At 47.8% G+C, this 13624-nt stretch overlaps 1 long non-coding RNA gene across 1 annotated transcript; it reads left to right on the top strand.

Annotated features, from left to right (window-relative positions):
• The first annotated feature begins 5040 nt into the window (after positions 1 to 5040).
• Positions 5041 to 13319, top strand: LOC144114316 (uncharacterized). The gene is made up of 3 exons (XR_013311010.1): positions 5041 to 5224; positions 7382 to 7491; positions 8224 to 13319. It is a non-coding gene; the product is annotated as an uncharacterized LOC144114316 (long non-coding RNA).
• The last annotated feature ends 305 nt before the right edge of the window (positions 13320 to 13624 follow it).

The raw sequence follows: 13624 nt of genomic DNA, 5'->3' as shown, positions 1-13624 counted from the left end.
GTAATTTGGCAGAGGGTGTGTATATATACACAGTTTGTCTGAAAAAAAACTTTGTCCCTTCACTTCATCTGCTGACGTTAACCTTCTAGCCCTGCGATTAACACGAGACTACGATGAACCTGATGTAAGTATAACAGCATATTTTGCCGAGTGTAGCCTCCAAGGATCACAGGGGCGCATACATCCGCCGTCTCAAAACGAAGCAGGCAAAAGCGACGAAAGACACTACGTACCATGGTAGGCTACTACAACAAATGAAAGTTCTTTCCCGCGCTTACCGCAGTTGCGATAAGCGCCTTCGCCGAATGCTACTTGATTATGACCAAGGCCGGACCCTGTAGCTCCGAACCAAACCGTGGCGGCTGCCTTTAGATGGAGGCGAAACGCTAAGGCGCCAGTGTGCTGTGCGTTGTCAGTGCATGTTAAAGATCCCCAGGTGGACGAAATTATTCCGGAGCTCTCCACTATGGCACCTCTCTCTTCCTTGCTTCTTTCACTCCCTCCTTCCTTCCCTTACGGCGTGGTTCAGATGTCCAACGATATATGAGACAGATACTGCGCCATTTCCTTTCCACCAAAACGAATTAAGTTTTTTTTTTCGTTTACCCGCGCGGTGGCTGAGTGGTTAGGCCGCTCGGCTACTGATCCAGAGTTCCCGGCTTCGAACGCGACCATGGCAGCTGCGTTTTTATGGAAGCAAAACGCCAAGGCGCCCGTTTGCTGTGCGATGTCAGTGCTCGTTAAAGATCCCCAGGTGGTCGAAATTATTCCGAAGCCCTCCACTACGGTACCTCCTTCTTTCCTGCTTTTTCACTCCCTCCTTTCTTCCTTCACTTACGGCGCGGTTCAGGTGTTCAACGATATATGAGACAGATACTGCGCCATTTCGTTTCCCCAAAAACCAATTATTATTACTACTTATTATTATTTTTCGTTTGAAACGCGCGCTTTCTTTTTTCGTCTGCTAGCCTACACTTAAAAAAAAAAGTGGTGTAGAAAGTGGAGTCCTCGTGCTACACTTCGCGTAAAAGAAATGCGTCCGTGTAGATGGGCGGAGCGATACTTTTTCTACACTGGCATAAAAGATTCTAGCATTCTACACTAGTGTAGCCAGTATAGGTAAAAAAGTGGCCCTAATGTAGCAGACGACGCCGCTGCGTCCAGCGTTTTCCTTTGCTGCGCAATCGGCTATAGACTGCCAGTAGTGCTTGCGAAAACGCGTTACTGTCTTAACTTTTTGACGTGCAGCTCGAATAGCGAGGGCCTCTCCTGAGCTTTCCCTCCTCTATGCGCTATGGCCTCTTCTCTAAATCTTCCTTGATTGATTGATTGAAACAACTTTTATTCCCATCAAAAAAAAAAACGCGCCTCCCTCTTCGCCCCCGGCTTCATGGTTTGACGTCACCATCCGATTTCTTCGACTCTTTTCGCTGCATACCCATACGAAGCACCACATCCGCTTCCGGCGCTTTGACCAATCAGGTGCTGCCACTGCACGTGTAACGTGGCGTACGTGTCATCGAACCACGCTCAGTGCTAGTCACGCGTCGAACATCTTGCTTTGGACACGAGAGTTTTCGAGCCCCAAGAGCCACGCGATTGCTGCTGCACTGATCGACGACACCGGCGAAGTTAGGCCTTGCTGTCCCCATCTCGGTGCAACTCGACGATGTTCCAGCGTTCTGCTGAACCATTACTGGCGGCACCGGCGACGCTCGGAGACAATGTCGGCCCTTGCCAATGGCGCGGAGCCATTCTTGAAGCCTCGCGCGGCGCACGAGCCCACGGAGGTACCCGAGCGCGGAGAGCCGCCGTTCTACTTGGAGCTGCTGCTGTCGGCCATTCTGCGATGAAGCCGAATTGCCCCTACAGGTTCGAGTCGCAACAGCAGTGGAACCACACCGTCATGCTTCAAGCCTGGCAGCCAGGGAGTGAGCATCCACTCTTTAAGGTACGTTCTACGTGCACTCTTTGGAGGGTTTGTGGCCTGCGTTCATCTCATCGACGTAATAGAATACGTTGTGCTCTCCGCCCAGTCGCTTAAACGCCGTTTCTGTCTTGCGCAGATCAACATTCCCGCCGTTCTCGAACAGTGCGAGGTGACTGCACCTGACAATGGCCGCGCTAGTCAATGTGGCAAGCGGGTCGGTCATAGCCCAAGTCGCCGCCTGGCACGCTGTGGTCTCCGAAGAAGCGGAACACCTCGCCGACCTACGCCTGGTTCTCTTAGACGCTGGCTCTCGAGGACTCCGTCGCGCAATTGGCCTTGCTACTTTTAGGTCTCCGGCGATGGCAACACCTGTCCTCGGTGTCGTCGTGCGGCGTGTCCTGCGCTATATGGCTGGCGCATTCGACGGCTAGCATGGCGCCTGAGTTCCCTTCGGGGTGGCTGAAGGAAGGCGCAAAGGAGAAGGAGTTCGAACACCAGTGATGGGCCGCACTTCAATCAGAAGATGAGGCAAGCGCTGGCGTTCGAGCTCACGGCGGCTTCTGCGCCAAGCTGGCGTGATTATGTACTTGAAGCTGAAGATAGACGGCCCCCTTCTCTTCAAGACCAAAGATATCTGCGGACGCTTCGACACCCGCACCCATGGTGGGCCTCCTGGATATGGCGTCGTGCCCAATCTTTGGACGTTCCATGTGCTTCCGGAGTATAAACTCATTCTTTTGCAGCCTGATCGTGTAAACGTTATCTGAATATCTGAAATTCTCGCTTAATTTCTTTACATAGTTTTATTGACGCCGAATTTTTCTTCAGTTTGTTGCTGATATTTACGGGAGCGCTGATTTATGAAGAAATAAAGGATTTGTCCTGAACCAAGTCTCTCTTAATGTGAAGGGCAAGCCGCCGCGGTGGCACAGTTGTTTATTGAGCTCGGCTGCCGACCCGAAAAACAACGGTTCGGTCCCGGCCGTGGCGATCGAGTTCTAGATGACCGTGTACCGTGCGATGTCAGAGCACGTTAAAGAGGCCGAGGCGGTCGAAATTTCCTGAGCCCTTTACGGCGTCCCTCATAGCCTGAGTCGCTTCGCGACGTTAAACTCCCACAAAATAAACTCATAAGCCAAACAGAATATCAAGGGGATGTGTTTAATGCGCTCGTGTTCTGTCGAGTCCCTGCTTTTGCGCTATGGAACCTCGTGTGAATTACCTACTAGCCTGAACAATCTCCTTTCTAGTGCTGGAGGTCTGCAACTATTAACAAAGGTTGCTGGGCGGCATTACTAAGGTTGCATGAGGTCATCAAAGCACAAGAAGGCATTGAACACGGATGAGAGAAGAATACACATGCGAACTACGAAACACCTTGTACGCGTGCGCTGCTAGTCTCTAATGAGTCCGACGTCCTTTTGCGCTTCGTACACTGCACTACCAACAATCGTGCTGCCTAAACTGCAAGACGAAAAGCCTTTTAAAATATCGAGAGCTGTTAGCGCTATTTTGGCGATAATTTTGCGCGGCAGCAACTTAAAGAATACAAGCAAAAAAATTAAAGGGGGAACTGCCATCTCGACTTCTAACATGACCTGGGGCCGAATTACGGAGCGCTCTCATTATATCTCTCAATTTTGAGAGCGTGACATAAAAAATTTGGAGGACGCTTAAGCTTCGTCTTTAATAGTGAGACGCGACAGTGTGTTGCAGCGTTGCCAAGGGGTGCACGGAACGGCATCGCCCGTATGCGCGACGCATGGCCCGTTGGACAATTTAAGGAAAGGACGCCTGTCTCACATATCTCGGTGGACACCCGAACCGCGCGGTTAAGATGTCCATCGAGATGCGTCATTTTCCGCTCACGGCTAACGCCGCCGCCGACATCGGCTTTTCTGCGACACGAGCTCCTTAACGCTGTCGCGGTAAAAGGACAACACGAGACTCTGACGGTGGAATCAGCCAATTAGCAGCAACTCTGCTGTAGCTCCGCGCCGGTAGCATTTTTTTGCACGACAAGGGACCGTAGGCCAGTTTTGCTGTAATGACGCAGTAAATAAAATGAATGATGCTTTATTTTGCTTAGACACTCTATTTAGAACTCAACTATACCAAGCAAAATAAGAAGTACCCTCAGTTTTGCATTCAAGTTGGCTGTTCAGTCACTTCCTGCTACTGTGCGGGTATGCGCTGACAGCGGAAAAGCGTTGGCTAGGTGGCGTGAGCTGCTGCCCAATTTGAAGGATTCAGCCTTATCAATTCATGCACAGAATTATTAATCGTGAACATGACAGCCAGAAAAATAAAAACAGCTAGGCCATATCCGGAGTACCCGGGTTCGAACCCGGCCGCGGCGGCCGCGTTTCGATGGAGGCGAAATGCTTAGGCTCGCCCGTATACTGTGCGATGTCAGTGTATGTCAAAGATCCCCAGGTAATCGAAATTATTTCGGAGCCCTCCACTACGGACCGCTTTCTTCCTTTGTTCTCTTAGTACCTTCTTTATCCCATCCCTTCCGGCGCGGTTCAGGCTTCCGCCGATAAGTGAGACAGATACTGCGCCATTTCCTTTCCCCCAAAACCAATTTCCAGTTTTCTGGGGCCATATTACGTACCGCAAGTTTGTGAGCGTGAAGTCAAAATTGCCAAACAGTGTTTGACAGCACTTTTGACGGATCATGGAATCAGCGAGACACGAGCAAGGCTCCGCAAATGAAGCATTTATTTGTACAAGGGGCCATGTGCTAACGTTTTGTTGTGAAGCTGTCGCAAATAAAATTAGCAATGCTTTGTTTTGTCAAAAAACCGTTTCGAACTCAAAATTCTTAATCGAAACAAGAAACGTTTTCAGTTTTGAAATTCGCTCTTTCAAGAACATTTGTTGCGGCGAAGGTGCGCTGAGAGCGGTGTGAACAAGTCAGGATAAAAAAAACAGCAACGCAATGAATTAAAAAAATGACGTTCTATTTTGCTAATAAAGTGTGCTGCAAACTTAAAAAACAGGAAGGGAAATGGGAGGCGCTCTCAGTTTCGCAATTAAATTTTCTGTAGGGTAGGTTTTGTTGCCATGAGGGCGCGCTGGTAGTAGTAAAGCGAGAGCATGGCGACTTGCAGGAAAACAGCTGATTCGACGGCAAGTTCCTGCTTTTTTTCGTGTCGTCTAAAATAAAGGCATTGTGCCGAAGTCTTAAGCGCAGAAAAATGTGATTGAATACAGTGAAGGCTGTAGGTGCACAGAAATAAGCTCGCAAGGAGCTCTTGGCACGAAAGTCGATGAAGACCACTTCTTGAGGTAAGTTTGCTGTCAGTGGTCGCTCACTATCGATGACAGAACTGAACGCATACGGCTGTGGGAAAGAACGAGGGCGAAGAAAACGGTCAGGTGCACAGTTTAAACCATTTCGCTCGTCCTTGCTTTTTCGTAACTCTACTGCAAGTTGTTTTAATGCAGCGCACGTATATGCAAGTGAATGAACACTATTGTAGATTCCCGAATATATATTCCAGGCCAAAGAATAAAATTCCTTGGCCGATAGCAAGAAATCGCCCAGGGAATCGGGGTGAAATACCGTTATCGTTTGAAATGGCGACACCACCAAAGAGGCCACGCATGTCCGTCGCCCAAAAGCGGGTGCTCATCGAATTGCTCGAAGAGCATCCGCCCTTGGCACGGGCTGCGTCAGAGCTCTCGCCTGAGTACACTGCGGCTCGCAGGCGGGAGCTTTGGGGGAAAACTGCCGCCGCCTTAAATACAGAAGGCCTGTCATTCAACTCGACTGAACATTGGCGCCATTCGTGGCATGTATACAGGAGGCCACAAGACTTAACACGAATGATGGAAACCGTGTCTTCGACAGGCGCCAGTGCCGCCAAGTGATAGTCATCGGTGCGAGATAATGCTGTGTGCACGTTCACGGTGGCTAGCGATAGTTGGTGCGCAGCTTCGTTTTGCTCTTTCGCCTGTGCCCGATCGCCGCGTAGACAGCACAATCATTGGCACACGCGTTAAGGGGGCGTTTCTCTGTGTTTTGCTCGCCGATGCTTGCTCGCACACACAGGCAGCGCCTTGCAGTTTCATGATCGCGGGAACCCGAAATAACGCGCTAAGCTGCCGCAGCTCGCGCGCCTTGCGAGTTTGGTGCGAGAACCGGTGATCCAAAAAAATTAATGTTTTGAGCAGTTTAGTGCCCTTACAAGTTCACCCATATATGCCAGAATTTCATGCAGCGCACCACACTGCTCATAATATTTATTTTTTTAGACTGCATCCTTTGGACCAAACTCTCAAGGCGCGCAAACTGAGGCAGCCTAGTTCGCAATTTCGGGTGCCTGCGTTAAGAAAACTGCAATGCAGAGCGTGCGAGGGCACAGGCGATCGGGCGCGTGTGAAAAAGCAAAGTCAGCCGCACACCAGCTATCGTCAGCCGCCATAAACATACTGAGAGTATTATCTCACAGCCAGTGACTCTCTCTCTCTCTCTCTATATATATATATATATATATATATATATATATATATATATATATATATATATATATATATATATATATATATATATATATATGTATATATATGAAGTGAGGGGCTCGTTTGACAAACATATTTAGGAAGCCAACAGTCACCGAAATCAAGGTGCATAGGGGAATGTTTCTTTTTTTTAATATCTAGCGCCAATCAATTAGTTTTTTATAAAGAAAATTACTTATAAAAGCAGCAGAAAAACAACCATGCCCATATATATATATATATATATATATATATATATATATATATATATATATATATATATATATATATATATATATATATATATATATGTGTGTGTGTGTGTGTGTGTGTGTGTGTGTGTGTGTGTGTGTGTGTGTGTGTGTGTGTGTGTGTGTGTGTGTGTGTGTGTGTGTTTATGTATGCATGTTGTGATTACTGTTAGGTACTGGTCAGGGGATGGGGGAGGAAAATAGGGGTTAGCTCTTCCCAGTAATTGCCTCTGTCGAAGGGGTCACCGCAACTGGGCTTTACTCGTGGCGTTGGCAGCAGTCCAGCAGTAGTGGCTTGCTCGCGGCGAGCGGAGTTGGCGCTGCTGCAAGCTGGCCAAGGATTAGCCTGTCAAAATTGTTCTGTAGTGGTCCGTGTGAACGGTCCTGTGGCAGTGGCGCCGGTGGCGGCAGACTGCCGGCTCTGGGTGACCAAGCCATTCAGCCGATCAGGCCAGTGAGCGTCGCGGGATCTTATTTTGAGCAGGTAGCTGTCCCCTCCCCCGCCAACAGCAGGTATGACCACTGTCGTTAGTCAATTGCTGTGAAGTTTCAGACAGTTGCAAAGTTTGCAGCTTGGTGAGGATGAAGGATTCTTGACAGAACCTCAGGGCCATGGACTGTAAGCAATGCAACCCTTTGATGTACTTCGAGACATTCATGTTTGAACATGAGTCACTGTGCCTTCTTGCAGGAGCAGCCCAGCACACCTCACCCCCCCAGCACACCTTTCTTTCCGTCAGAGTTTCAGTGGGCAGCGAGCCGGGGACGAACAGCCTGCAGAGGGAGGCCAGACTGCAGCTGGTAGGTGAACTGCATTTCAAACCATTTTATGTGTATGCTTTATAGCTTGTGTACCCTGCCGATGACGTCATCTGCATTTTTGCTAATTTTGGAAGATGTTGTAGTGCGTAAACTGGAGATTGCAAATACAGCCTCAGCTTCTTTGCCTTCCTTTTCTGGTAGTGCATTTTTGCCTTCAGCCACAGTACGGACTAAACGCATTTTAGTCAAACACATTTCACACTTTACTAAAACTGTTTATTATGTAGTTGTGTTTTGTAATGATTTCATGTAGACGACGCCAGTGAAATGTCCTGGCTGGAGGAGACGGGGGAGACATCTGCTGAACTGCTGGTGGAGGCGCATAACAGCATCGGCAGCGTGCTGACACAGCCAGTCAGTTGACCTGCCAGTATGCAGGCTGCACATTACCCTCTTTTCAAGGTGCTTCTGATAAATACCATTTGCAGGAGCACCATACAGTCACAGTTGTTTTACAATGTCCACAATAGTTTCCTTCAGATCCGGCATATTGACACGTTGTGCAAGATTTTCCCTCTTACAGCAGGAGCCATGACAAGGCTCACGTGCACATTGAGTTCACTGAAACAATGCTGCATTTGTCGTATCACTGAGTGCAACTGCTTTTATGTACTGCTGCTCCCCTCTGACGTTGCAGCAAACAGCTTGCTTATTGCACATTGTGCTGTGTCGTATGACAAGTGTACATTCAGTCTGTTTCCCCTCCGACAGGCACCCGCCAGCAGCAGCCCACTGCTCCACTCGCATCGGCAGTTCCAGGCCGTCCATTGCGGTGGAGGAAGTAGCAGGACGAGGAGGTGGACGAGCTGCTTAGGGAGACAAGGCGCACAGCAGACCTCGCTAAGGCACGCAACAGGCAGGATGCCGAATTTTTAGGCACGCCTCCTGGAGGTATGGGCTGACAGGATGCACCACATTTTGCGCAACAGAAGCTGCTGCATGCAACGTAATGTTGCTACGTCCACGGTTCCAAACCTGTGCTTAACCTCATTGTGATCGCCTTTTGTGGGATATAGCGCAGTATATTTCAGCAAGTGATCTATATATACGATGGAAGTGAAATGAGCCTTGAATGTATTAGGAGCTAAAATTTGCTATTGAACTTTGTTGTGTATGGAGCACCTCAACGAGGCTGCTGCAGACAGAAGGCGGCTAAGGGCCCTCTCACACTAGCCCGACACGCCGCCGACGTCGACCTGACAAAGACAATAAAGATCGGCCAACCCGGTCGGCAGACCTTGTCTGTGGCAGACCAAGCTGTCACACTAGGCCCACAACGACGCCAATGCGTCTGACTACCAGATGTCTTCGTAGTGTGACATGCTTTAACGCCCGTGACGCCGACAAAACCAGTCCGCCAACCGCGTCGTCGCGAGATCGGTTGCCGAGCAAAAACATTCACCAGACACGAACACGATTCCGCTATAGAACTGTTTGTTTACGTTCATAACAAGCTCTGGGATAGATGAATGTCCGAAAAGGTATCATTACTGAGGGTCGTTGGCCAATGCCAAGGTGCTGGTTGAAGTGATAACTACGATACAAGCAAATTTCATCCTATAGCCGCCTGCTGCTGCTGCTACTTCGTGCAGCTCGCCTGACGTCTTCTAGATCCGCCGCTGAAGCAGTCCGGGAAATCGAGCATAACTTTATTTTATTATGGGACAGGTTGGCAGTAAAGGGGTGACTAGGGAAGTTCCTTTATTACTGCGCTGGCTAGTTCCAAAGCCCCCAGAGCTGCGGGATCGATGCGAAACCAGCTAGGATTAGCGGCGAGTACGGCAGCCGGGAAGCAGCGCAGTTCATCACCCTGGCGCTCCCGCAGGCGGCGTCGTTGCCGAAAGTGCGGCTGTTGCGCAGGCATGCTGTCATTGCTCGAATATAGCAGAGGGCCTTTCTGATAGCATGGCTTTTTTGCCTTTTTTGGTGCGAACGTGAAGTAAACCGAGCCTGCTCACCGGCAGGCCAGCCTGTACCCCGTCTGCCGCCGCAATAAAAATCAGCTTAAGATTGGTTTTGCCGTAAGCAATAAACGATGACACAGAGAAATGTGACAAATGTATCATTTCTGGGGATCGTTGATCAACGCCGAGTTGCTGGTAAAAGCAACAACTTTGATACGAGCAAAATTTCTCGCCAGAATCGCCTCGCAAGCTGCCGCTGGCCCGCCTTGCGGTCCGGCTCGCCTGTCTACCGCAGCGGTCCGCTAACTCCGCAGCCGAAGGTGTCGCGGAAATTGACCATAATTTTAGTCTATGGTGCGATTATACTGTTAACAGCAAAGCGATATTAAGAGATATTATAGCGCAGGCTACTCGCGAAGCGGCGTCCGCTGCGCCAGGCAGCAGCGCAGTTCGTCGCCTGGCGGGGCAGCGGGTGGTGCCGTTGCCGAAAGCTCGCTACTAACGCAAGCATGCTTTGTCGCTACTCGTGTATAGCAGGCGGTCTGTCTGATCATATGGCTATTTTGTCTTTTCTGGTGCGAACTTCAACACCAAGCCAAGCAGTAATCAGACTGCTGCGGGTGGCAAAGCATACGCTTTCAGCTCGAGTGCTTGAGTCGAGCGGCGCAGCGATGCTTGCTGCTCCGTGTGTCCCTGCTTGCAGTGCGGCTGCAGTTCGCAAACAGCGACCGGTGTAGCGCGCCGGCCGAGTTTTCGCACATGGGTCGCCTGCTTTATTTCTCTCTGGAGTGTCACACTGCAGAGTGCTTATCAGCATCTGTGAAGGCAACGAATCCTCTGTTCTCCTTGGCGTCGTGGGTATAGCAGTAGCTTCGCATTCCAGAAGTTCTTAGTTCGAATCCGCGTTGCCGAGAATTTTCTTTTTTATTTTTTAGCCTTAAATAATCTCTCCCGTCCTGTTTATCCTCGAGCGACTGGATTTATTTTTCGAGCCATGCCTTTCTGACCCAGCAATAACTGCCGCTCAATACTGGGCTGCACTCAGCCTAGGTTCATAATCACGATTGTTAATGAGTTTGTTTTACTATGCTGGGATTTATTTAAAAGAGTTAAAAATGAAGCGTCCCGGCCCATGAATTTTGCATAGCAGGAAATGACAAAAGAAGAGTGAGAACGAGAAAGGGCCAAGTTGGCGGGAGGTCTCCCATGCTGTCTCGCTAGTGTGACATGGGAGTTGGCGGACCATCGGCCAACTGCCGTCTTGTGGGAGACCTGGCGCCGACGCCGACAGTGGGCCCACTGTTTTAGTCGGCGCAGTGTGACATAGAGCCAGACATCACGACGACATGGTTTTCGCAGACCAAATCGGCCGACGTTGCCCTAGTGTGACAGGCCCATAACAGCCACTATGTCAGACCCCAGCAACAACAGTGCAGGACGCGAGAAGGGAATCGGCGCGCCTGCACGGGCAGCTTGTACTGGCCATCTCCTTCATGGTGGTGCTGCTGCAAAACCAGCTACAGCCGCCATCAACATAAGTTTTTTTTTATTATTGTTTTGAATCTTGTTTTCTGGCACACTTTTTTTGCAGCCTTCTGCAAGACGCAGAAGGTCTGTAATAATTTCTAGTCTGCCTGTGTGTATTTTTGAACTGGTGCCTTTTTACTTTCTGCAAGATAGAGAAGGTGTGTGATACTCTCTAGTCAGTGTGTGACGCAGAAGGCATATGATGTTCTCTAGTCAGGTTGTTTTTGCATATTTGTAATGGTGCCTTTTTAAATTTTGCAAGATGGAGATGTCTGACATCAAGTAAGTCTGTATCTGCTTTTTTTGATGTTATTGTTTTACTTCTGCGAGATGCTGTAGTGTTAATGGCCTAACTATGGAGCTGCTGCCATGGGACTTTTCATGCAGTATTGCCTGCATTGTAACAAGCTGCATGGTTTCTTTGGCTCGGCATGACTCTGCTCCATGTTCTGATGTTCAATGAAATCCTCTACAAGCATACCACCTAACTGATGTAACTGTGATGTTTACACGTCTCTATATATGTATGAGGACGTTTTGCTAATGCTGCATTCATTGCGAGCACTGCGACTTGCATTGAGTGCCGTACACTTAGGGATGCACCATTTTCATTGAAACTGCTGCACTGTTCGTAATATGCAGTGATAATGGCCATTTGTAATGTAATAGTAATACCTTTATATTCCATCATAGTGATGGGGGAGGTAGGAAGAAAAAACTGGGCACTTGGCTTGGCGAGGCTCCCCCCTCCAGCAATAATAAAAAAGTGAGAAAGAGGCATCAGCAAAACAGTGTAGCATGTGCAGAAAATAAAGGTGCACTCGACGACACATTATAATCATGGATTGTCGCTCGAGATTCACAAACAAAATTGAGGACATTAGCACGAAACATTCGCAGAAATTTGGTTCTTCAAAAAAAGTGAGGTCACCATTCATGCAAAAAAAAATAGATAAGCGAACAAAAAAGGACCCATTTTGTTTCCACTAGCCCCAAAACAGTTAGACAACGTGAAAGATAAAAGCTTTAAACTGATGTCGAACATTTGCGCTCTGAAATTAAGGAAATGCAACAATACAAATGCCACTTTTTAGATTACAAAACACAGGTCTTACATGAAGAGAAATGAATGATGAATCACAATCACAGAAAATAAAACGAACAAAAACATTTCCTACTGGAACATATCTAGAAAATATCAGGAAACAGGTTCAGCCCTCGATAAAGCTAATCTGATATCAGGTTTCATTGCTTGCTGGAGTTGAAGGCCATGTTTAATTAGTAAATTCAACAGGTTAGGAAGGTGATCTCATAATTTGTGCAAAATAACTCTTTATTCCATATATGTGGGTTATGGGCAGGATAATGCGTAACTTTTCTCTGTAAGGAAGCTAGTTGTTCAGAAACTACATTTTTTAAATTTCGTTTTTATAGGCTGAAGCTAAGCGGTAAGCGTACATATCATATATGGCCATTATGCTATGTTTCTGAAAGAGCGGAAAAGACGGATGGTCATCAAGAGCGCTGGAAATATTTCTTAGCATTTTTTTCTGCAGTCCATATATTTTATGCATGTTACTTAGGGTTGTCGTTCCCCTGGCAAAGTGACAATATTTTTTGTGCGAGTAGAACAATGCGTGGTGTAACAGAGTTTTAACCTTGGTAGGGAAGATATGTTTGTTTATATTAGTCAAGCTAACGAGTCCTGACAACTTCTGTAAAATATGATCCACTTGGGCATCCTATGACATCTGTTCCATGCAGACGACACCAAGTATTTAAAATGAGCTTACAATTTCTATGAATTATTATGGCAGATATCTTTATCGATGAATACATTTCTATTTTTTGGACGAAAGGGAACGGCTTTTGTTTTATTAGCGTTTACGTTGAACTTGTTGCATTTAGACCATTCTTCAATACTTATGAGTGATCTGTTTGCCTGGTTAATTACTTGATTGGGAAAAGTGGCAGAAAATAGTAATGTCGTGTCTTCTGCATAAATAACACAATTTTGGCTACATCACCTATATCAACGCTTTGGTATATGTTAAAGGTCTTGTAGTCATGTAAAATCTTTTATGTAGTGCTTACTGAGCATTGCACTACTTGTGTACTACGTCTGTGCACTTGCTGCAAAATTGGGCTTATTGCCTGCACAAGCTGTGCAGAAGCTGTAATAATTACCAGTTGAGCTTGTAGTCTTGCAATCTGCTTTTATCATGTCAGCATTACAATTTGTGTTGCCCTTGACAAGACATGTGGAATTATTGTCGATGTTATGGCATGCAGTATGTTTTGCTAATGCGTGTGCTCATGTGACCACCTGTGTGAAATGGCGCAGTATGCACTAAATAAAGCTTCCGTGGTACTTTCCGATTTCATCAAACATTGCCCTCCTTGCTTCAACATTACACTATTTATTCACGTGCTTTGTCATGCAAACAGCGAGCACAGGTGGCTCTCCGCACAGCACAGGCAGGCTGCAAGATGACGGCAGTGGAGGGGCAGCTGGGTCCACACGGGCAACGGCATAGGAGGGTGCATGAAGATGCTTTTGGCTTGCTGGAGGAGTTGTTCCAGCTCGAATTTCAAGTGGAGACCGAGACTGAAGTGGCTGCGCGGGGAACTCTATGATGATATGGCAGCTGGTGTGCACGCTTGCTTCTTTGCCACTGCTG

The sequence above is a fragment of the Amblyomma americanum genome, chromosome 1, assembly GCF_052857255.1.
Source record: "Amblyomma americanum isolate KBUSLIRL-KWMA chromosome 1, ASM5285725v1, whole genome shotgun sequence".
In the NCBI taxonomy this organism is placed as follows: domain Eukaryota; kingdom Metazoa; phylum Arthropoda; class Arachnida; order Ixodida; family Ixodidae; genus Amblyomma; species Amblyomma americanum.
Note: the sequence above shows the minus strand (reverse complement) of the source record. Positions and strands in the feature narration are given on the sequence as shown.